At 38.7% G+C, this 24,876-nt stretch overlaps 1 long non-coding RNA gene across 1 annotated transcript in view; it reads right to left on the reverse strand.

Moving 5' to 3' along the window:
- Positions 1 to 11,024: 11,024 nt before the first annotated feature.
- LOC135363830 (uncharacterized) overlaps positions 11,025 to 24,876 on the reverse strand; it is a 50,343-nt gene continuing 36,491 nt past the window's right edge. The window contains exon 3 of the long non-coding RNA XR_010409975.1: positions 11,025 to 11,588. This is a non-coding gene — a long non-coding RNA (uncharacterized LOC135363830). The remainder of the gene's footprint in view (positions 11,589 to 24,876) is intronic.

Raw genomic sequence — 24,876 nt, forward strand, 5'->3', positions numbered from 1 at the left:
TTTAAATGAGAGCGAGGAAGCCATCTAATGGACTAAATTAAATCGAGGAGGAAAGAGCATCGAGAACAAAGTGGAAATTTTTGTGAATTAGTGAAGCACATCTTTTTATATTCCTAACCTAGTCTGCCCTAGTCTGAGTTGAAATGAAAACAACATGTAAGAGACTGAAGACAACCCTAGGAAAGTATCTTTAAGTAATAAAGTCTGTGATACAGCCAACAAAATGCTACTGACATGATTATTTTTCATGTCTGATTTAAAAATACAAGATGAGAAGTGGAAACAAAGAATTGTTATGAAATACATCGCAAAGAAAAGAAACATATTTAAAATAGTGTATTTCTAGCAGTTTTTAAAAGAATAAAAATTTGCTGCACATTGTAGCAAATTAAGAATGCACATTAAAAGATTATGGGTTATTAAAGTCAAATAAAGCTATTTTAATCCTTTTAAAAGTATTCACTATTTCCTTTTCAGTAACTGCTGGAATATCCTCTTGCTCATAATTTACTTTTAAATTTCTGAGTTTTGGATCAAATAAATATCCACTAAATCAGAAAGTCCCACTTAAAAAAAAATGCATGTATCTACACGATGGCAATAAGAATATTCGTTTGTAACATCCTGGCCCACTATGGTTTCATGTCACTCAAGGATTCACAAAATAATTGATAATATAATCTTGCCCTGAGGACACTCACAATATGATGCTAGAAAAATAAGTCTAAATCCCCCTTTTTAAATAGAGACTATAAAATAATTTGAGTTAATGCAGATGGGTTATTAATGTCAATATGATCCAAACACTATTTAAAGATTCAGTTTGCTATCAAAGATAATGTTTCCTTGTTCTGCAGTTTAATTAGCAAGGAGGAAGCATTTTATCTGAAATACTGATTTTCTAAATTAGTTTGCTGGAAGGTATAGAAATATGCTTGAAGTTTTTTTTCTGAATTTTGCTAATTTTTAATAAATGTGTGGAGGCAATTGGAACAGGACGAAATTTAAAAAGCCATAATTATCGCAAGGGTGAGTTGCTTCTAGCAAATGCAAACCAATCACTCAGACTGATGGCACGCTAAGAGGAAATGCTGTGTGTTCGCAGTAGAGGGCGCTGTCTTCTAGATCTATCACAAGCTAAAATAGAAGGTCACTCAGTCTATTGATAAATCACACTGCCGTGATTCCTAACTGACAGCTCAAACTAACATCAAGCTGGATGAGGGAGAACAAAAGGCCATCAAGCAGCCATTTTCTTGACACTTTTATTCAATCACCAGCAGATTGCTTACGACAGCAATAGCGGCTGTTTTGTCTTCATCTTTCCACATTTGATAAAAGGTGTCAACTCAAATTTTTGTAAATAATTCACTTACCCCTACTGCACACACCAGCACTGTTCAGCATATGTATTTTTTGTGAGCAGATCACCGAGGCAGGTCAGAGCTCAATGACATCAGCGGAAGGTCATCTGTGATCTAAAAGGCAGCCTCGATAAAGCTATACCGTCCCTCAAGGTCAGAGATAAGAACTACCGCGGAGATATTTGTGATGGGAACAAAAGGTTAAACAATAGGGAGAAAAAGTATGAAAATGCTTCCTTTAATATACGAGTGCTTTTCTTTGTTTAAGAAACCTTATTCATAGCTCCTTGGTCAATTATCAATGTAGGGTGTTTGTAAACCCACCTAAGAGATTAAACATCTAAATTGTTCTTTCAAAAGTTTGAAAAAAAATATTATTTGTAGCATGCTATTCATCATGGCTGTACAGCAGCCAGGGCTGCAATCCGTTTCTACGTTCTTTTTAAAAGAATCATAAAAAGAGTGTCAAAAATTAATACAGTTAGATAGAATTTCATTTATCTAGTTCATTTAAAATTCTACCCTGAAATGCATTTAGGCTTGAGAGCTGAGAAAAAAATATAGAAAGAAGGTGTTTTATATCATAAGAGCTTCATTTGCTTTAAGGACTTAGAGAAACTAATAGAGAAATCCTTGAATTATTGCATTAAGATACTCTATCTGGTGTTGGCAGTAGCTAAAAGTGCTAAGATTAAAAATGGTACATCCTTCAATGGCTGGGTTGTTTTTTTCAGTTACATTACTCACAAAATAAATCTAAACAACAAATAGTCACTATTTGGTTTCCATTTTCTAATAGGAAAAGTCCATGTGCTTTTGAGATCCTGTCTTAGCTCCAACTGCAGGGGGATTTATTACCTGGAATTGATGGGCATGGAGATCAAAGAGCAGCTTCCTTACATTTTCTCCTATTCTTTCTACCTCAGGAATGGGGGGTGGGGAGCAATAAGTCTTTCAATTGCGTTCAATAAGTCTTCAATTACACAATTTCAGTATGTGTAGAAGAATGGAATGAGCCTGGGTAAATACTGCCACAGTCATGCAGGGCATTAAGAACATTTTAAAAACCCAAATAGGTGATCCAATTTCTGGTTGAAAGTTGATGGCCACAGGAAGAATAAGTATTTTCACAATTTGAACATCAATGAAATAGGGGACAAACTGAGATTTGGAATAATGTTTTAAGCTGCCGAATTTTAAAGCACAATATTGCCCTTTCACATTTTCTCTCTACACCTTCTTTCACTTAGCACAGGTCATTTTATATTGTAACATCTTCTTACTGACATTTCTTATCTTCTCAACTAAATTGTAGAATCGCAAGGGCAAGAACCATCACTTTTTATTTTATTTTATTATTTTATTTTAATTTTTTTATTAACATACAATGTATTATTTGTTTCAAGGGTTCAGGTCTGTGATTCATCAGTCTTACACAATTCACAGTGCTCACCATAGCACATACCCTCCCCAGTGTCCATCACCCAGCACCCCCATCCCTCCCACGCCCCTCCACTCCAGCAACCCTCAGTTTGTCTCCCTTTCTTGTTTCGTCTTGTTTCATTTTTCCCTCCCTTCCCCTATGATCCTCTGTCTTGTTTCTCAAATTCCTCATATCAGTGAGATCGTATGATACTTGTCTTTCTCTGATTGACTTATTTCGCTTAGCATAATAACCTCTAGTTCCATCCATGTCATTGCAAAAGGAACCATCTCTTTTTTTTTTTTTTAAAGATTTTATTTATTTATTTGAGAGAGAGAATGAGAGACAGAGAGCATGAGAGGGAGGAGGGTCAGAGGGAGAAGCAGACTCCCTGCCGGGCAGAGAGCCTGATGCGGGACTCGATCCCGGGACTCCAGGATCATGACCTGAGCCGAAGGCAGTCGCTTAACCAACTGAGCCACCCAGGCGCCCCAGGAACCATCTCTTAATAACTATAACATTGGGTCTTTAATATTTTTATAAAGCATATAAAGCCCTGGCCTATCTTATTTGATCTTCATAATCTCACTTGGTGGTCAGATTCGAGATGATCTCCTTGTTGTAGATAAGGAAACTCGGCTCCAGAGATGCACAAGATAGCTCTACCTGTACACTAGCAGGAGCAGCACTCGACTCTGGCCTTTAGGTGTGTAATCCAGTGCTCTTTCACATAACCTGAGCGTAGACAGAGGAAAAAAGAGGGTCTAGCCAGGGGTCTCAAGATGGAGCATAAGGCCAGCACACAGCAGACATTCAGTGTACTGTTAAATAAGTAAATGGTAACCATATGTGTTACCGGAGATACGTACAAGGTATTCAAAAGTGTTTCCTGTTTTTATTGGTAGCAGTGATTTGGGCAGTAGATCAATTCCAGGGTAAATAATGGTTTGTGGGCAAGAAAACTAAACTAGGAGAAGCCTATAATGTCTTTGGTCTGGAGGAGCTTCGTTTTAGGCAGAAACCAGATGTGTTTTCACGATGAAGAGTTCATTTCCGGTAAAATGGGGATAATAATCACAGCTTTACTATCTCATCAGATCGCTGTGGGGATCAAAGAGACACTATACGGAAAGCGTTTTGCAAGCTGTTAAGTGCCATATATACCGGACCTGCCTTACGATGAAGGCAGTGCATGATGACTGCCAGGCGAGGGCGATGCTGAGGCCAGAGGCGAAAGACGGCTTTCCCTAGAGGAGCGCGCGAAGATTGGAAAGCAATGATGCAAGAAGGCCTTCCAAGAAAGCGGCGAGGTCTAAGCCCAAAGCCAGAGGCAGAGAAGAACAGGACACATTGGAAGGAGAATGAATAGCCGCATAGGTACGCTTACAGCCAGGAGCAAAAGGACTTGTTTATGTTTGGAAAGATAGATTAGGCTGTATTTGGGGAAGCTTTGTAGTCTTGGAACCAGGCGAGGGAGGCTGATCTCAAACCGAGACGTGATTTCTTGTCAAAAAGGCGATTACTTTCCATGGCGCTACGTGCATCTGAGGAAATCGGAGAAGACTTTAAGGGAGTTAACCCAATTTCTCACGAGAAAAATAACTTCCCTACACACAAGCGAACGCGTAATGATTGGGAGAGAAAAGGTTCTCCAGGTATTGTTCAATAATACACCCTTATTGGGTGTATGCGGTAGGTAGGTCTCACATGATTCTAAGTAAATTGTTGACATTAACTCAGTCTTTACAATCGGGGAAACTGTTACCATTTAGCAGGTAAGATAACTGAGCTCTAGAGGGGTCAAATAACTTATCCCAGCTCCTATCACCAGGAAATGGCAGAGTAGGAGTCAACCTCAGGCAGCCTCGCCCTGCAGCCCCGCCGCGGTCCTGATGCATTGGGAAGTCCAGAAGCACATCCAAAGCAGTGATACCGCATGTTTTCACTTTGTGAAAATTTACGATGTATGTACTTTTCTGGGTATGTATGCTACACTTCGTAATGAGTTAAGTTAGTGATATAATAAAAAGAAAAGTCAGTATTCTGTGTACCTGTAGAAGGAAAGATTGGAAAGATAGACACAAACTGTTAACCTGATTATCTCTGGTTATGAGGAATAAGAATAATTGAAGTTTTCTTCATTAGATTTATCTCTACTTTCTAGATTTTTGACAACTATCCTGTGAAACTTTTGGAAAAAGAAATATTGTTTTAAGCAAACAAGGAAAATTTCTAGTGAGGAAGGAGTGCAACTAACATTGATTTAACAATTACTGTGAGCAGTATTTTTTATTTCTCTAATTCTCAGAATAACCACTTGAAGAGTTTTCGTGCCATTTGTTGCCATTTAAGCATAAAATGAATTTCAGAGTGGTGAATCTTAGGCCCAAGTCACACATAGCACTCAGCATATAATTAAAAGAGACAGGATTTGAATCCAGGACTGATTCCCAAACCCCGGGAAAAAAATAAAGGAGAGAATTCAGGGAGAAAAGTTCTAGAATGTAAATTTTAAATTGACATAGTAAGGCAAGAGTCAGAAGCAATCATCTTGAAAAATTGCCAAAAAGGAAGCAAAAAATAAGATTTTCTCTCACACAGAGGTCAGTATAGTTTGAAGCGTAACCAGTAGCCTATGGATTCTTTAATATAACTTATTGGGAAGAGGTTATATCTCGATTTTTTAACTCATCACTGGATGTCTTCCCCAAACAAAGATGAATAAATCAACATTTTGTGCAAGATCCTGGGAAGACTGGTTTAAAGATATTATTTACTCTATATAAAGTTTTTTTTTTTTTTTAAGATTTTATTTATTTATTTGACAGAGAGAGACACGGCGAGAGAGGGAACACAAGCAGGGGGAGTGGAAGAGGGAGAAGCAGGCTTCCGCGGAGCAGTGAGCCCGATGAGGGGCTCAATCCCAGGACCTTGGGATCATGACCTGAGCTGAAGGCAGATGCTTAACCAACTGAGTCACGCAGGTGCCCCTGTATAAAGTTTTTAAATTTGTTTTTGCTTTTATTTATTTATTTATTTGTTTGTTTATGTATTATTTATTGCTTCATCTAGTATCCCCACAATATTTCTCCCCCCTCACCCCTAACAATGATGCCCCATTGTTTTGGACATTTTACAGTAACTAATTATATTGGACATGAAGCAATTTGTGTACCTGCCAAATTTGGAAGAATTAAAATGACCAAAAGCAGTTAAAGATTTTAAGTGTCTTCTGCAGAATTGAGCAGAGAAGTTTAGAAGGGCAGAGTGGATTCTGGTGAATACAAGAAGAAAGGTAAGGTGTTAAGTACTTCAGTTTTAAAATAGACAAAACTAGAAACCATTGGCACATGACTTTGGCCAAATGACTTGAACTTGTTTCTGTGTGAACCAAGTGTGAAGTGGCATAAAAAGACATCTATCGGACAATGCAGACTCTATACTGGACTTGAGGTGCTTTGGATAAATAAATGATGTCTTTATTAGTTTGGGCTGGGACAAAAAGGATACAGTTGGCTGCAAAAAAATGTTTTAAAGGTTCATCCTGTTTTTTCTCCCACAATTTTTCTCTTCTACCCATGTGGCCATTTCACAGTTTGTTGCTGAGTTCTTAGGGGCTTGTGAAGCTGGCTTTTAATAATAATAATAATAAACACTGATATTTTTCTTTCAGTAGAAAAGGGCACAAAGGGGAAAAACATGTTTCCTAAATAGTAACTTCCATAGTATTTTTCCTTGTTGGAAATCAGATAGTTCTGCAGAGGTAGCATTGCCTTTTCTATCTATTTTTATATACACACCAGTATTTGTTGTTTCCTTCCTGGTATCTCTGAAATTACTGATTCTGGAAAAACAGGGCAAATTCAGGAAAATACAATTTATAAGATTGACGTTAACTTCTAGAAAATTCCAGAATTCCAGTATGGTTAAACAAGTGGATTTTGAGTAATCTAAAAATGGATGGGTTTTGGTGATTCTTAGAAATCAACAAGACTATCGAAGAGTTAGTAATGTCAAACAAATGTTGGTTTAGCAAAATGTAAGATACGTTCAAGTATCTCAAGATATTTAAATGTTCCCTTCTTAATGAGCCTCTATTGGTCACCCTATTTGAAATTGTTACTTTTCTTAACATTTCGTATTCTCCGCTTCTGCTTCATTGTTCTTCGTAGCACTTACTGCCCTCAGACACATTATCTGATTAGTTTGTGTGTTCCTCTAGAATGTAAGCTCCATGAGGGAAGGTTCTTTCCTTTCTCCCACCCCATTCTCTTAACTACCATATCCTCAGCACCTAGAACTGTCCATGGTGCATATGAGGTGCTGAAAGAAGGCATATCTTTGTGAAGATATTAAAATACAGAGTGAATGATAATACTATTATTTGGATTGAACTGTCGGAACCAATGTCTGATGAGAACCTCAAGGAAGGTCTCTCAGGTGTACTGAGTGTCTTAGAACTCTGACTATTCTCAACAGAGTCTGGTTGAAAATACAAAGGGCAGACTTAAAAAATTTTTGGTGAACCTAAGCTAGGAAGCATAGGCATATAATGACAAAACCAACTTTAACTTGATTTTGAGGGGCTAAACTGATGGGCTCAAGCAAGAAAGATGTGCATAATAGAAAAAAAAATAGGATCTTATTTATTTTAACTGAAAGAGCTGTATATCAAGTGAATAATTTATTTAACTTACTCCAACCTGAGTTTTTTTTTTTTTTTTTTTTTTTTTTGTCTTCTGTATTAGATGGACCTAGCTAGACTTTAAGTCTCTTGTAGGTACTGAGATTACCTGGTCTTTTGAAGCTAAGAGACCAAGCAGCCAAATTAGCAGGCAATGTGGACGTCTCGGCAGGTAAAGAGTGGAGGGAAAAGGGGCAGAGGTGGCAGTTCTGGGAGCTGAAAGGGCAGGGGCCTTATAGGCAGCACTTAGGGGAGACAAGAGCCAGCAGTGGTTGAAGGGATGGTTTTGGCTGAGCAAGCTGGGATGGAGCCACAGGAGTAAGAAGCAGACGAGGAAGAGGAAGGGGAAGGCAAGGGAGATGTTTCTTGTCCTACTTATGCTCTTGAGATGGTTCCTACCCCTCCTGGTCATTTCTACCTTGATAGGAAAACTCATTATCTGTCGAGAATACAGCAAAACAAACCAAAACCCCCAAATCGCGAATAACGATAGGAATGGACTCCACTAGCAAATTGGAACAATGGCTGTCAGGAAAGTTTGGTGCTACTGCTTCAAAATTGAGGTCCGAAAACACACTCACCAAGTAAGTTGGCATTTCCGTATAAGATAAAGGACCACAGCTCAGGGGGAGCACTCTCAGATTTTATTAAGGTAGCCATGGTACGTATAGGTTGTGTAGAGCAGTTGTTCTTAAACTTGAGTGGGCAGTAGTCACCTGAAGGGCTTGTTAGCACAGAATGGGGCCCCACTTTCAGATCTAGGAGGCCTGGGAAAGGACCCAAGGATGTGCATTTCTAACAAGTTCTCTTTTGATATTGATGCTGCCGGTCCGGAGACCACAGTTTGAGGCCATTGTTTAGGCTGTGTTCTGCTAGGGCACCTGGTTATGGGAGTGGGTTGGGAGGAAATCCAGAGGCTGCCTTGGCTGGAGGTCACACAAAGGAGCACCTGCAATCTTGCTTTGAGGGTTAAAGACTCTGCTGTGTTTAAGTATGGAAAATGATACTGAACTCATTGTCGATATAACCCTTGACCTCTTTTCATTGGGAGAAAGGGGCTCAATGAGGAAAACATAGGCTTTGGTCAAAATTCTCTTTGGAAACTGCTGCCATTTGTCAGTGAAGAGAAAGGGAGGAATAGTGTTGGCCCTCAAGTCGCGACTTAGATTCTAGACCCTGCATTGACTCTAACCTGTTGTGTGGTCATAGACAAATCACTTAATCTCATGGATTCTGTCTTCTCATCTGTAAAATGAAAATGTCAGGCTAGACGATGTTTAAGATCTCTTTCTGCTTTCAACTTCATTTTGTATGATTCTAAGTCAGAGGAGGCATTTAATATCACAATGGCACATTGACCAGTTTATCTTTGTGGTAATTGAACTGCTTTGGAGAGTTGTTCTTTCTTGGTGAAGGAAGGACTTAGTGACCCCAATTTTCTATGAAATTATATGCAAGGTCTCTAAAATACTAACACAGTATTCAATGATATTCTACCTTTTTCCTTTCTTTTTTTTCCCCTCTGATGTTAATGATTCTTTGACAAAATTTAAATAGTTTGTTTTTAGTTCAGATTAGAAACTGTCATTTTTTTGCAGAATGTAATACAAATTAGACCCATTCATTGGTACTCACAATCCCACCACCTGCTCTTGTTGTTTATGTGTTTTGCCACCAGATAGCAGAATTACTCTTGTTATAATCTTCTTATAACTTAGTTGGGTTTACTCTTTGGAAACTCTTTAATAGAGAAATGTGGGAGAGGAAGTCCTCCTTACCTTGTTAACTGAGAATAATTGGTGCTGGTGGAAAAGGCTTCTTCAAGTGAATCCACCTAAAAATGCTGGCCAAAATGTGATCAGGTAAAAATGGCCTGCGGGGGCTTTTATCATGACCAATAAAATTAAGAATTATAAAGAGGGACACCAGGGTGGCTCAGTTGGTTAAGCTTCTGCCTTCAGCTCAGGTCATGATCCCAGGGTCCTGGGATCGAGCCCCACATCGGGCTCCCTGCTCAGTGGGGAGTCTGCTTCTCCTTTTACCTGCCGCTCCCCCTGCTTGTGCTCTCTCTCTCTCTGACAGATAAATAAACTAAATCTTAAAAAAAAGGAATTATAAAAATATGTTCAGCTGCTCATATTTTTAACCAAATTTAGATTTTATTTTCAACTATATACCAAGAAATGTATCCAGTATTTTTCTTTATCTTTTGGGCAGAATCCAGCTTGCATTCTTGCATTCAGCTCTGTCTCCTGCAGGAGGAGTTGCTGTCTTGGCTTACTTGCATAGTATGATCATAAAAGAAATCTTTTTTTTAGAGTTACTTAAAGACTATCAGTTTCTGTAAGGGAATCCCTTAATTCTTTGATACGCGAATCGATCTCTTTGAAAACACTTATTGTGTCATCACACTTGTTGATATTTCTCTTCTCTGATGGTTGACTGGCTTAACTCTGGTTGTTTTGGTTGTTGGCATTACCTGTCCTACAGTCTTATGATAGCACTTTCTTTGACTTCATGGAATCCTGGATCTTTCGTAAAATTAGCAATTCCATTTTGTTGTTGTTTATAAAAGCACATTAACCTGAAATATGGGGAAATGTAGTGTTAAGGAAAAAAGGACTGTTTTTCTAGGAGAAGCTTTATTCATGCTGCATTTAAACAATCAGCCTAAAATCATTGTGTGTGTGTGTGTGTGTGTGTAGTCAAAGAAAATATACAGGCTTTCAACATAGCTTTGTTTCATAGTTTAAAAGTGTTTCCAAGGGGCGCCTGGGTGGCTCAGTCGATTAAGTGTCTGCCTTTGGCTCAGGTAGTGATCCCAGGGTCTTGGGATCAAGCGCCGTGTCAGGCTACCTGCTCAGCAGTGGGTCTGCTTGTCCTTCTTCCTCGGCTCCTCCCCCTGCTTGTGTTCTCTCTCTCTCTCAAAGAAATAAATAAAGTATTTTAAAAAAATAAAAGCGTTTTCAAATTTGGGGTTGTTGCCATTTATCGAAAGCATACAAAAAGCCTCTATCAGTGAGCTTTTGTTATAAACATACTATAACAGAAGCCATCCCAAAACTCTGTGGCTTAAAGCAACATTCATGCTCATGGATTTGCAGGTTGTCTGGGTATTAGCTGATACAGAGTGAGTCTGGCTAGGGTAGGAGGGATTTTTGAACGAGGATTAGTTCAGGAAATTTCTTGTGGTGTGATATATTTTCTTTCTATGAAGCAAACCTCAACGCCATCTGGGTTCTAATCCAGGTTCTGCTCCATCCTAACTGTGTTATCTCGGACAATTTACTTAACCTTTATTTGTTAAATGGGGATAACAATAACACTAATTTCACTGGTTTCTATGAGGATTGAATGAGGTAATTAACCTAGTACATATGGAATGGTCACTAAACTTTAGCTTTTCTTGTTATTAAGAGAAAAAGTACTTCTGACTATGATTAAAAGGCCAATGAGTTGGGCAGAGGGGGAGGAGAAAATATGTGGAGTTGGAGCAAGAGGTAGGGTTTGAATTCATCTCTAGTTCTCTGATGGTATAAATCAAGGAAGCTGGCTGAACCAAGTTTTTACTTTATTTAACAAATACTTACACAGTGCCACTTACTGGGTGTCAGACTCTTTCCAGGAGCTTAACAAATATTAACTCACTTAAAGCTCATATTAACTCTAGGAGACAAATATAATTATTATCTCCCTTTTATAGATGAGAATATCCAGACCCAGAGAGGTTGTGTTACTTCCCCAAGGTCACACAGCTAGTAAGGAACAGAGCTGGAATTCAGTTGTATGGCAGTATGGCTGCAGAGTCTGTGGTCTTAAGGCCTGTGGTGCTTTTCTGTTCCAGGGAGCAATGCAAAGGAGGCCAGGCTGAGGTGAGATATAGTCCTGAATATAGATAATTTAATTTATATACTATGTTTTGAGGATTTGACTTTATTGTTTCCTTCTGACCTGGAAGGTTTGAAGCAGAACGCTCTTCTGTGTCCATTTTGTCTTGAGTTCTCTCTGGAGCTTATTCCCGGATGGAAAGAGGTTCCATGAGCACTAACCGCCAGCTGCTGGAGAATCACTTCATAAAGATGTGAAGCCTTCCTGGGCTTGCCCACTTCTCATTCTCCTTTGTAAGAGGGAGAGAAGCAGGATCACTCCATCAGGTTGTTTCTGCTCTTCAGTAATAGGATTTTTATTGCTAACTTAAAGGATATAGGATGAGTGAAAACAAACTGGGTTTTTACATCTAGCTCTATCTTGGGCAAAGATAAACACGCCATGCTAATAAATCTTCCATACTAAAAATATATCCACACAGGGCAAAGGATGATGTTTGTAAATCTAGTTGAATTGAATTTCACTTTTGTGCTTTTGGGGGGCATAGTTCAAGCATGAGGAGTATGCAGTTCTGAAACATGATCCTGTGGGTCAGCATTACAAGTAATTGCCCATTTTAGCTCTAAGATGATGACTTATAATAAACTTAACTGAAGCTCTGAAATGCTCAGTCACATAAAACTGCAACCATCACGGGCAGGCTGGTCACCATGTGCTGCGACGCTCCGTATTTGGAATTATGTATTTTTATTTGGTTTTGTTTGTATCTCAGCTCAAGCAGCTCTCTGATCCAACAAAGATAGGGTGATTTTATTAAAAATTTAACATGTATCTCATAGCAATATTTACTTTAATGTGGTAAATCAAGAAATTCTTCCTTTTCTGAATGAGATATGTTGGTAAGATAAACTCAATGCTCTAAGATAAATATTAACTTTATAATGAAAACTAGAGAATGCCTTGTCTGATACATTGTAGCTGTATTTCTCTAAGGAGATGGAAGCCATCTGTGCTTCTTGCTCTACCTTGTGTGAGAGGTAATGGTTTAGATTTTAATCCTTAATTATCTGTCCTAGCTCCCTTTATAGTGACATCTCATCCTGTGTGTTCTTCAACTTCTAATTTTAAAAATATTGAATATGTTTGCTCATGCAAAAGACTAGCTGATTCGAGAATTACAAAAGTACAACCAGGCACTTTTTCACGCCGTAGTCCATGGAGGAAATGGTAACTTTTGTAGGCAAAATTCATTAGCGAGAAGGAGATTTTGCAAGTCTCGAAGTTAAAAAAAAAAAAAAAAAAAAAAAAAGAAGAAGAAGAAGCTCTTCTAGGGACTCTGGTGAACACAACCTAAAATCCAATTAGAAAATGTTTGAGTAGATTTCAAAGGACACCTGTGATAGTTTTGATAAAGTTACTGCCCTGGAAAGAACTGAGATATACTACTTTTCACCACGGTGATTGTCCATGTATGGGTGCCTTCATACAGTGGCACTGGTCATGAATCCTGTAAGTGACCTATTAATAACCGCAATATGAATGAAATGTGCTGCCTAGAAAATGAGGTTGCCTGGCTCTCATAAAATACCATTTTCTTTTCATAATTTACGGGATGTGTTGTCCAAGGAGATGAAGTATTTCATGTTGGTCAGTTTGGGCTCTGCATAGGCCTAATACCATGTGGAATATTTTTAATGGTTGACTGATAAAACATTGTTTCCTGCAACTCAGCGCTTTTCTGATTACAAACATCAAGGCTACAAACACAATTTCTTACTCGGTTTATCTCCTGCGTAGTTACAAATACTACCAGAGACCTAAATAAAGCAACCAAGCAACATTTTTTTTTTTTTTTTTTTTGCTGTGTGCTATTTAACCTGTGCAAAATTCAGAATTAAAGGTGTGGCCCTTGCTTTCAAGAGGCTGATAGTCTTGGAAGCAAAAGGTTAATTCCCGGTAAACATAATTTTAATTAACCAGTTTCATCACTTTTCTCATCCTTAATCATACTCAGAGATAAATAAGTTTCTAATCTTCCCTCAAGACTCATGCATGTTGAGTTACTGGTGGAATCCATGGAGTGGGAAGGGTGGAGGTGAGGTGCTTGGATTATTCGGAGCTCATCCGCTGTGCACAATAGAAGAGAGAAATTTTCCATCTTTTAAAAAATCACTTATATATTGTCAAGGACATGTGGATGCTCATATTATATCCATTCTTTCAGATTTGCAAGGTGCATTACAGAACATAAGTCATACACTCACGTTTATAAATAATCTATCTGAAAGAACGTTGCAAAAATCCATTTGACATCCTCCGTGTGCTTGGCCTTGGTCTCCTTAAGCACACACTGGGTCCGCTCTGTCCAGGCTAGTTGCTTCTGCTTCTGTGGCAGGGCAAATATTGGCAAATCTTTTTTTTTTTTTTTTGAGTTATGATGGGAGTGGTTTGGGTCTCAGTCAGAATGAGATAAAGGAGGACACAGAAGAGCACATGATACACTCTCTTATATCTGTGCTGGATTTTGGGTGGCCACAGGAAGTAAAGAGATTTGGGCTCACAGGCAAGGGAACAGAATGGTGACTGGCAAGGTTGGGAGGGGGCTGGGCATGCTCACCTGGTGATGTGGGGAATCATCATCCGGCAAATCATCTCTTATTTTGATTTCTGTCTGTCTTTCTGTCTTCACCATCATACCCTGAGCTCTCCTCTGGAAAAACCTACGGGTCACTTTGTAGGTCAAACAATGGTCCAACATCAATTTCAGATGGTTCCAATGGAATATAACATGCTGCTTGAACTAGACACAGGATGAATTTTTCCCCCCATCACTACCCCTCTCCAGCAGTGTGACCTTGGACGAGTCTTGTCATCTTGATTAGCCTTACTTTCCATGTAAAGTGGTGCAAAGCATACCCTTCCTCATAGGGCTGTTGGGAATATGAAATTATTAATAAATAACGCATAAGTATTTGTGCATGTAATAAATATGCTTTAAGTGGTGTCTATGACATTTCTTATTTATTGCTTAGATTTCTGAGTCTAGCACCATCCATGCTTGCACTAGTCACTCAATAATGTTTGTAGAATAAAAAACAGCCAAGTCGAAGCCTACGTTATGGTAAATGCCCAATAAATATTTACTGCATGAGCGAGTGGTTCTTGTCCCAGATCAAATGGCCCAGAGAACCACCTGGGAGTTACTCATCTCAGAGTTAGCTCTGAGAATTCTAGCCTGCGGGAGCTCTACTTCAAACAGGGATTCTCATGAAAAGCAAATCAAAAGTGAATTTGAAGGAGAGGCAAAATACATTGTTTCTTATTAGGCCTGCTGCTTGATTTTCATTAGGCATCCTGCCTGATTCTTATTAGGACTGCCCCAATTTCTTTTAGGTCCTGGTCATTGAGGGTCAGCACTCATGTGCTATATAATGATGTCATTATTTGACTTTATTACATACATGATGTAGGTAATGATTCAGGGTTTATTCTAGAAAATAATCCTACACCTAATGCTGATTGGTTTAATGATACAAAAACTAATTTGGAAAGAATGGAAGGTTTCCTGGGGCACAGCTGATGATGTGAATGTGAAAAGGCTTCATTTCCCACATTTAAAGAATGGAAACAACATGCAATTACGTGTTCTTCGATGAGGTGTTTTCTTTGAAATGGTAGAACTTGGAAACTGTCCATATGAGAAAGGTGGAAAAATTTAAGCAACTGTGCCAAGGTCAGTTTTCCTTTTTTATTTCCTTTATTATTGTTATATTTATTCTTGGCTATAAACATATGCTTTCTCAATTTTTTTCTCTCTTTCTTTTAATATGAAAACCTAATGGGGAGACTGATGAGATTGGCCAGGTCTGTGAAATTAAAATGAACTTTGCAATTTTGTTTATCAGCTTGGGGTCAATGACATAGAAATTCTGTAAGTTATAAATGTAAATATGAACATGAATTTCATGTGCTGAATTCATTCATGCAGAAGGTGGGCCCATTCCACTCCTTGCCATCACCCACCTCCTGCCAGTTAACAATTAGCTAGTTAAGTAAGCCACATTGGGGTTCTTTGTGTCTGTTTTACTCGGCACACTGTGGTGCTTATCCAAGCTCTTTAAGAGAGATTTGTGCTTGGATCTGATCCTTGTGATGCATTAAGAAAGGTGAGAAACTGGCCATTTCTTCCTTGTAATGCTTTTCCTTAGGATGGAGTGGAATAGGAGCACACACAGAGTGACCCCTGTTACTCACTCCTAGACATCATTTCAAGTACCACCTTCACTGCCTTGAGCTTTTAAACTGGCCTTAATTCGGTGAGCAAATTCCCCACTCTCTCTATCATTTTGATTATCTGAATCACCCTTATCTCACAATGCCTGATTTCTACCCACTCACTTATCCACTGCTGTGGTTATATACTCTTGACTGTCTTACTGGATGTTTAATAAACAGGAAAAAGACTAACCCTTTTGACATCTAATCTCATTAGTTCTTTGTTCTTACCAGTTCTTCCATTTTTTTTTCCCATGGAAATTTCTCTCATCAAGGTTATTTTTATACCTGAGAGGGGAGATTGTAAATATGACAGTTGAACCTAAGGACGTGAGTTGTTTCTTCTCTTCACTTCTTTTCCTCCTCTGAGGAGGCATGATCTGCATCTACTCTCTCATATCTTTTACCAGATGCCACAGTGGCTTATTCCTCAAACCTGATCAATTCCCTCTCGCTGGTTTTTCAGCTTGGCTTTCTGTCTCTGTTTGTGCTTGTCAAAAATTCGTTTTACCCAATTTCTATATCTGTTCTTAAGTGCTATAGGACAGAAAGCCAAAGGGGCAAATGAACCCAATGGAGAGAAAGGAGAACGGAGTCAGGAAGTTTTGGGGTCAAGCCCTGACCTCACTGATTCGCTGGATGCCCTTGGGCCAGACCAGACCACTTATGCCTCATGGTCATCATATGTACAATGAGGGGCTCAAAATGGAGCATCCAGGGTCATTTCTGCTGAAGAGTGGATCATTTCCTCACCCGTAAAATGGCCATACGAATAGCACCTGCCTTACAGAGACTTAGGATTAGATCCTTAGGATTTTACGTATATGTTCTACATGGTATCTGTCATAGAGTAAGAGCTCACTAACTCAATGACAGCAAACCGTGCAGTGGAGCTAATTAGATCCTTTCCTCCGTCTAGCCCCTGTTCGCAACGGAAGTTCTTTCCTTCTATGAGAGAGAGTGAGGGAAGGGGAGAGTGGGGCTGGGTGGGGGAAAGAGGTCTCAAGAAGGTTCCTGACAGGGTGGCCCCTGGGTCCCCCGTATCCTTCTAGCCCAATCACCTTGGATCAGACTGATAAACAGCTTCCAACTAAGCCGCAGAGTCCTAGATTCACTGCCACTTGTCCTGGGAGTTCCAACCAGCCAGAGTACGGAGAGTCAATGGGTAAGACAAAGTGGGCCACTTCTTGCAGACAGCAGCGAGCAGCTGCTGAAGCAGGGTGGGTTTGCATTAGGCAGCCGAACCTGGAATTACCCGGCTGGCTTTGCAGACTCATCCCAGTCGCTTAGCTCATCTTGCAATGACGTGCAAAGCCTCAGAGGATTTGTTAGGTTAGATATTTGAAAAGTCAGGCCTAGCTGCATCCCAGGGACTCAAAAAAAGCCAATTAAGGCTTGGTCTTTTTCTCTTGTCCTCTGCCACACCCCTTGTCTAAACTTCTCTCTTCTCTGTTGCTTAAAGTCTCAGACAAACTCTGTTGTGGCCTAGTAATTCCAGGCCTTCACTCAACCAGCTCCAAATTTGGCAGGTATAGAACTTTTCTCTGATAATTGTGTCTCACTGTAGTGCCCGGGGTCACGTGACTCTCCCCCACTCTCTCAGTTCATCCAAGGGGATGGAATATATTGATTGTTCCATCCAGTCACTGCCCCGCTCCTGGTTTGAGGTCATCCCTACCTGAAGCAAATGGGCAGGTAGAGACAGGCTGGTATTCCAAAAGGCAAGAGGATTCTACTACCACAGTCCTCTGAAGAAGGGGGAATGAATGCTGGAGAGGCAAAAAGAACAGATACTCATCACAGATCTTACTGGAATTGGGAGCATCACAAAAAGAAAAACAATGCTTTCAATTGTTCACTTGAATCTTTAGCACAAATCCTAGTTTCTAGGTTTGAATACCCTGTAGATGCTGGCCTTGAAAGTGGTAATTATAAACATGGAAACCTGCTTATGGTATAATGATAAGTAGAAAAGCATAGAATACAAATCTTATGTTCACAGAGGTCACAGTTACATAGGTAAAGTCTGGAAGGGAAGTTTAAAATGAAAATAGTTAATTTAGATTAGAATGTTTATGGCTACTTTTTCCTTTAAAAATATCTTGAGTTTGTTTACATGACTTTTGGTTAAAGAAAAAACTCAGTGAATGAATGAAAGTTGACCTCATTAGATAGGAATGTGGTGCGTGCGTGTGTGTGTGTGTGTGTGCGCGCGCGTGCAGTTTTTTTTGACATCATGACAACTGCCTTCAGCATATTAGTATTAGTTTTGAGAAAGATTCCCGTGTCCTTCATACCATCGTGCCTGGGTCAAATGTTCCACTTTCTCTTTTACCGAAGACTGGCCCTGCATTTCACTGATTTTATACATTACCAAGATAATACACTTTTATTCAATCTTACTAGGTATTAATCCTTCACATTTTCTAACCTTGATATCCCTCATTTTGATTTCTGTTTTCTCCCATAGCATAGAATTAAATTAGCCAATCTCTTCCTTCTATCCTTGCTTCAAGGTTGCACTCTGAGTGAGTCCTGTGTTCGGAGCTGTTGGGGGTCAGCAACTCAGGCTCAGAATGGTACCCCAGCAATGCCCCCAGGTTCCTGGGATCTTTACACTTTCCATTCTGCCATCTTCACTTAAGAACGATCCTCGAAGGCCTTCCTAGTATTTTTTGATCATTTGGCTATTTATTTTTATTTAGGTAGCTAAATGGGTCATTACTTATTTTGAAGAAAAAAGAAGACAAGTCAACTGATTTTATGAATAAGCCATATTTAAGAACTAAATTGCAGGGATATATATATATATATATGTATATATATATATTGAACTATTTTTGTGAAGTAGTCTACGTCATTTTTTTTCTGTTCTCCCTTGGCTAGAGGGAAGAGACCTAAAGAGACCTAAAGTTTGTCATTATTTGTTGTTTCTATATATTATCATCTTCGCGTTGAATCTTAGTCTATATTCTTTACCCACAGTTACTCTCATGAGTTCCTCTCTACCCTCATCTGTCCTCAAAATCTATCTCCACGTACGTGGACGTGACAGTGGTACTTGGGTGGCTGTTCACAAACTGGGCTCCAACACTTTCCCACGTGTCTAACTGTGGCCTAATGACCATCACTTTGAGTCTCAGTTTTCTCAGCTGTAAAAGAGGGATGATCATGGCTACTTTTCATCGTCGTTGAGGGTTGTTGAATGAAAAATATTAGATTGGTCACAGGGAATTGCCTGTGTCTTTTCATGTGGCTCAAGCTAATGTTTGTAAGTTCTAATCCCAGTGCCATAAGTGGTGGCTCCATGAATAGTATTTGTTATAGTGATAAGGGAGGGGTTTCATACAATTTAGGAAAATAAGATGTCTACTTGGCGGGTGCAATACACAGAACCTCTATATAGTTCCAATCAAGTTAAATAGGACAGTTCAACTTGTTCCTAGGTCAGACTGAGGCAATATTCGGCGGCAAGGAGCTCTTAGCAGCTTAGCAAGTTGGAGGGTGCAGGGGGAGCCTTGTCTTGGATGAGAGACATCCAAGGCTTCAGTCTTGGATGAAAACCTTGAGTGGTAGATGAACCTCTCATGAGCTATTCCTCATCAGACCTAAAGCTATAGAGTTCTCCCAAATTTTCTCACCCCAGCAGTAGCAAGGTCAAAGGTATTTTAGGGGTCATTTATGGGCATGTGTGCATTGAAGGAGTCACGGGTATGTGTGTGTGTGTGTTTGTGTGAGAAACTTTTATGGTTCTTGCTCTGCACAGATTCTTTTGATTGAGTTAACACAGAAGTAGTGAATGAGATGCAATTAGTAACTGTTCAGAGAGAAAAATTGTGCTTACAGTTTGAATATTTGCAGACAGAAAACTGACACCTCTTCGACGTTAGAACATCGGCATCAACTTGGAAGGGAGTTGGCTGTCATGAGATGAAGAAGGGAACTGTGACAGATAAAAAAGGGAAGGCAGGACGTGGGAAAAGAGTATCAGATCCAAAAACAGAGATGCAACCTGAGAGTCTGCTGGTTAGTGTTTCAGTAGCTCCCCAAGTCTGAAGGGTTGGTCATTAACATCAAACCCACACTGCAGTGATGCTTGAGTAGCTTGTAATTATATACACATTTAAAATTAACTGTTAGGTAAGCTCTTTGTGGGTTTTTGTTCTAAATGACTTTACAGCTTTTTTTCTCAAGTTTCTATTTTGAAAGAGGTGTATACTCTACAGATATACTCAGCCCACATTTGCAGTTCATATCTAGGTATATGCTCGATCTGCACTCCTCTGTCTCTTCAAAGGACTTCTCGATTCATTGATTAATGTCAGTGATCAGAGGCTAAAGTCAAGAGTTGTAACAATGATTGAGTGAAACCATATAAACAATCATTAATAAAAGTTGACAGTCTAGTTGCAGGGGTGTATTGGGGCATAGACTTAGGCACCCAAGAGGAAAAGGGATGGATGTTGGACATGGATAAGGAACAGAGGTGATAGAAACTGAGAGTCCCTTTTCTTGCCACCTCTTTTTATCCACAAAGCCTTGTCAAGAAAAAACTTTGAAAATAGAAGAGGAACCCAGAGAAAAATATCCTTTTCTCCCCACCCCTAAACTTTGATCTGTTTCGTAAAGAGCTTTTTCACCCATACCTCATTTGACCCATATTAACAACCTAAAAACATAGCCTGAATAAAAATCATTGAGTTCATGTGACAGACGAATAACTAAGCCTCGAGAAAATTTAGTAATTTGCCTAGTTTGAGCTTAGATGGTAACTTGGGTCTTCCATCTCCCAGTATGCTTCTGGTTTCACCAAGGCTTTTTATTCATTGTGCATTATTTGACATTGAACTACTCTTTTTGTTATTTTGTGCTATTAATGTCTATTAAAAGGAAAATTGGAATCTGGGCAGTGGAGCAGTATAGGATTAGAAATCAAACAATATATGTCTAATTAATTCAATGAATACAATGATTAATATATGGCAGTTGCATTTTCATTACAATATAATTAATTAGAATTTCTAGATAAACAACTTCATGCAGTTGCTGTGAGAATTAAATGTGATAATATGTGTGAAAGTGTCTACCACACTGACTGGCAGTTAGAAGGGACTCAATTAATTGAATTTGAATCTTATCAAAACTAATTTTCATGAGGATTTCTTTGAGGTAAAACTTTACTTTATGGTAGAGCACTAAAAATGGAGAAATGCCATTTAATGCTATCATTAGTTAACAACTAACTTCTGAAAGTGAGCCTCAGGTTTTCAATTTGGAATTTACACCTGTAAATTCCATCACCTCATCACCATCACCTCAAAATCAGCATCTCCACGTTGTCTTTTTCTCCCATGTAATTTATTCTCTCTCTCAATCTTTCCTTTTGCTAGTGGTCAACCAGGCTCAAAGCCATGACTCACTCCTTTCTTCATTTCAAATGCCAGTCACCAAATTCTTTCAAAAATTTCTCTGAAATAGTCTGTTTTGTCTTTTTTCTTCTCCATTTCTACTACTATTAATTCACCTAGTTTTATGTCAGCCCATAGGTAGGTTGCAGTCTCTGAAATGGTCTTCATCTCCTTGATCTTGTTCACATTGAAAACTTTCGCGGACTAGTTTTCCGAAAGTCCCACTTTTATTATATTAATCCTGTGATTAAGAAATTCCCAGGCTTCCTAATACCTCATGTACCAAGTCAAACATCCTCTTGATTTTCAATTACCTTTATAAAGTAGCCTCTTCTAATTTTTCTAAACACTATCTTAAGTCTCACTTCATCCAGAAACATGAAAATCCAAGCCTATATTTGATTCCTTTTCTTCTTTTTCTTTTAGGTTTTGTGTTTACTTAAACGCTGTTCTATATTATTTAAGAATTGCCCCCCCAAGCTTTATTGAGGTATAATTGACAAATAAAAGTTGTATATAGTAAAAGTATGCAATTTGATATTTTGATATACATGTACATTGTAAACTGATCAATCAAGCTAATTAACATTTCCATCAATTCACATAGTTGCCACTTTCTTTTTTTGTGTGTGTTGAGAACACTTAAGATCTACTCTCTTAGTAAATTTGAAGTACAAAGTACAGTATTGTTAACTATAGTCACATTAATCTACAGAATTTATTCATCTTCCGAAATGGAACATTTGTACCTTTTGACCAACATCTCCTCATTTCCCTATCTCTCCACCCCTGGCAACCACCATTTTACTCTCGGCTTCTAAGTGTTTGGCTACTTCAGATTTCACATCTATGTGAGATCATACAGTATCTGTCTTTCTGTGTCTCGCTTATTTCACTTAGCAAAATGTCCTCCAGGTTCATCCATGCTGTCACAAACGGTAGGGTTTCCTTCTTTTTTCATGGCTGAATAATATTCCACAATATGTCTATATCTATCTTCTTTATCCACCCGTCTGTTGACAGACATTTAGGTTGTTTCTATGTGTTGGAGAACAATGCTTCCATAAACGTGGGAGTACATATATCTCTTTAAGATACTGAATCCATTTCTTTTGAACATATACCTAGAAGTGGGATTCCTAGACCATAAGGTAGTTCTATTTTTAATTTTTGGGGGAACCTCTGTACTGGTTTCCATAATGGTTGTATAAATTTATGTTACCACCAACAGTATACAAAGGTATACATCCTCCACATTTTCTCCACATCCTCATCAACACCTGTTCTTTGTCTTTATGATAATAGCCATAAGAATTGCTGCTTTTACTTGTTTGCTTTTCCATCTCAATTGTAAGCATCTTTAAGATAGAGTCCTTGTGCTATACTTTTGTGTTCCTAACATGACTTAGACCAGTCCTAAAAATATAGTAATAATTCAATAGATGTTTATTGAATTAAATTGAATTAAACCAGACTTTACTAATGGAATTTTATTTCGGAGTGTTTATAGTAAACTTACACAGAGCTGTCACCAGGTGGCGGTAAACATGGAAAAACTGCCTCATGCCTGACTTGCTCAATTAAAGAAAAAAATGCTTTTTACGTAATTTGTACATAATTTTAAATTATGATTTTATACTGTAGTTTTTTCAACCTCTCCAGTTTTTTTTAATTGAAGTACATTCTAAATGATATGAATGCATTAGCAATTGTGTAATTGTTATGGCTGGGAAAGGTATTATATAATCTTTTGAAAATTAGAGACGCCTCAAGGGCATGATTTTAAATAAATGTATTTTGGGTTTAAAATGGAAAAAGAATGCCAATTTTTGTTGATGTTTTAAAAGGGGGAGTGTGCCTCAAATAGTCAAAACTTCTGTGAAATTGGGAGCCAAGTAAGTTTTGTTATAAGCTATGTAGAAACCTTACCATGGTGCGATTTTTGGCGAAATTTCTGTCATTGGTCCTTTTCATGAATATTTATTTAAATCCCAATGGAAATCATTGCTCATCTGAAAGGGAGTTAACAATCCTTAATAGCCTCTTCTGATTTGATTGATGTTTTTGTCACTTTCCTTGAAGTAAATAGGTCCCATTAGCATACCAAATATGCTATCTGTCCTTTTACCTCCACAGGCACTTAACTGACCACTCACTTAAGATTTAAATAACCCACCTAGGGTTTTGTTGTCAGTTCAGGGTCAATCTTTACAAGAAGAAAAGGAAAGAGCTTTAACTACTCAGCTCGTGAGTAGTTTCAAAATGGAGGAAAAATAGTTTTCTCATAATAAGATTTACTCCATTTGGACTACTTATTTATTCTGCCTTCAAAGTGTCTACAATCCTGACATAGCTAAGATCAGTGAAATCAGTGTGTATTGAGCAAAAAAAAAAAAAAAAAAAATTTGGGATGATTAGGAAGTGGTTAAAATGTTCAAGAAAGAGTCTCCAATCAAAGAGATGAAGATAATTTTTGAAACTAAGACATGGCATAGAGAAATCAGTAAGTCTGAGTAAAGGACCCATTCATACATACTCTTCCAGCATGTGAATGAATTCCAGGGAGATGTATGTGGGGTTGTGGTTACTTTCTCAGGCCACTAAAGTTCATAGTTAATTAACTGGTATGGAGTGGCCTACAAAGCATCCCCTGAGACAACCCCAGTTCTTGCAAGGCACTTGGGTACCTTCAGGTGTGTTCAGGGCCAATAAGGAACTGGAAGTGTTTTACAACCTCAATTTAATATATTTCACCCTTTCCCCCCACACTTCCTTTTTTGATCAAATTACATGGAGAATCTGAGGATCTTTGCAATAGTCACATATTTGTGATCCCCGGCCTTGATACAGCTTTCAGGAAGGGGCTGTGGATGGGTGTGAGGAAAGGCCAGGGGGAGTTCAGATGGGCCCAATAAAGCATTGGTGCAAGAGAGAGACTTTTGACACTTTGGGGTGTGGAGAAATAAGGGTAAGTTCATTTATTTGAACAGTTATTTACAAAAAATATTCCTTAATAGCATAAAACTCTTAAAATGCCTCAAAGCAATGAATAATTTTTTAATTACACAGAAGCAGAATGGTCTGCAGAACAAATAAGCCTGTGCTTCAGGTTGGAAGCCTTTGACTCCCAGTTCTGATGCCTTAACAGGGGAGGCAATTTCTTCTTCTTCTTCTTCTTCTTTTTTTTTTTTTTTAAGATTTTATGTATTTGTCAGAGAGAGAGAGAGAGAAAGCAGAAGCAGGGGGAGTGGCAGGCACCCGCTGAGCAGGGGGCCTGAAGCAGGGCTCAATCCCAGGACCCGGGATCATGACCTGAGCCGAAGGCAGACATTTAACCCACTGAGCCACCCAGGCATCCCTATTGTAGACAATTTCTGAGTTAGTTTCTTTTTTAGAGAAGAAAGAAAAAAGAAAACCCAAAAGCTGTGAGGACAATTCAGTGAGATAATATAGTAACTTTATAAATCATAAATTACCAATCAAATAAAGGCTGCTGTTGAAATAAGTTTCCAGGCCCAAGATGGAGTTGCTCCTGCCTGGGATGCCACATTAGCAAACAGAAATTTAGATCACTCTCATGTCCTTGTAAATGCTCCACTTGACTAGAAATGCAGTATATCCAGTCAACCAATCCACCAATGCCAAGCCAGCTCTGGGCTCTATATTATTTCCTTATTCCTTCTCACCACAAACAAGGTTGACTATATGGGGCCCTAGCCAATCAGATAGCTTCTATTTTTCTTATCTGTTGCTCTTTATTTTTTATCCTGTAAAAGCTCCCTGTCTTCCTGTTCTCCAAACAGAGACTGCCTACCTCATCAAGTGGTAAATAAAGTTTGTTTGTATCATCTAAATTGTCCTCTTTAATAATTTTTTAACACTACCATTTAAAAA

The sequence above is a fragment of the Mirounga angustirostris genome, unplaced genomic scaffold (genome assembly GCF_029215605.1).
Source record: "Mirounga angustirostris isolate CCGP_5_RB_7025 unplaced genomic scaffold, mMirAng1.0.hap1 SCAF_3, whole genome shotgun sequence".
NCBI classification, from domain to species: Eukaryota; Metazoa; Chordata; class Mammalia; order Carnivora; family Phocidae; genus Mirounga; species Mirounga angustirostris.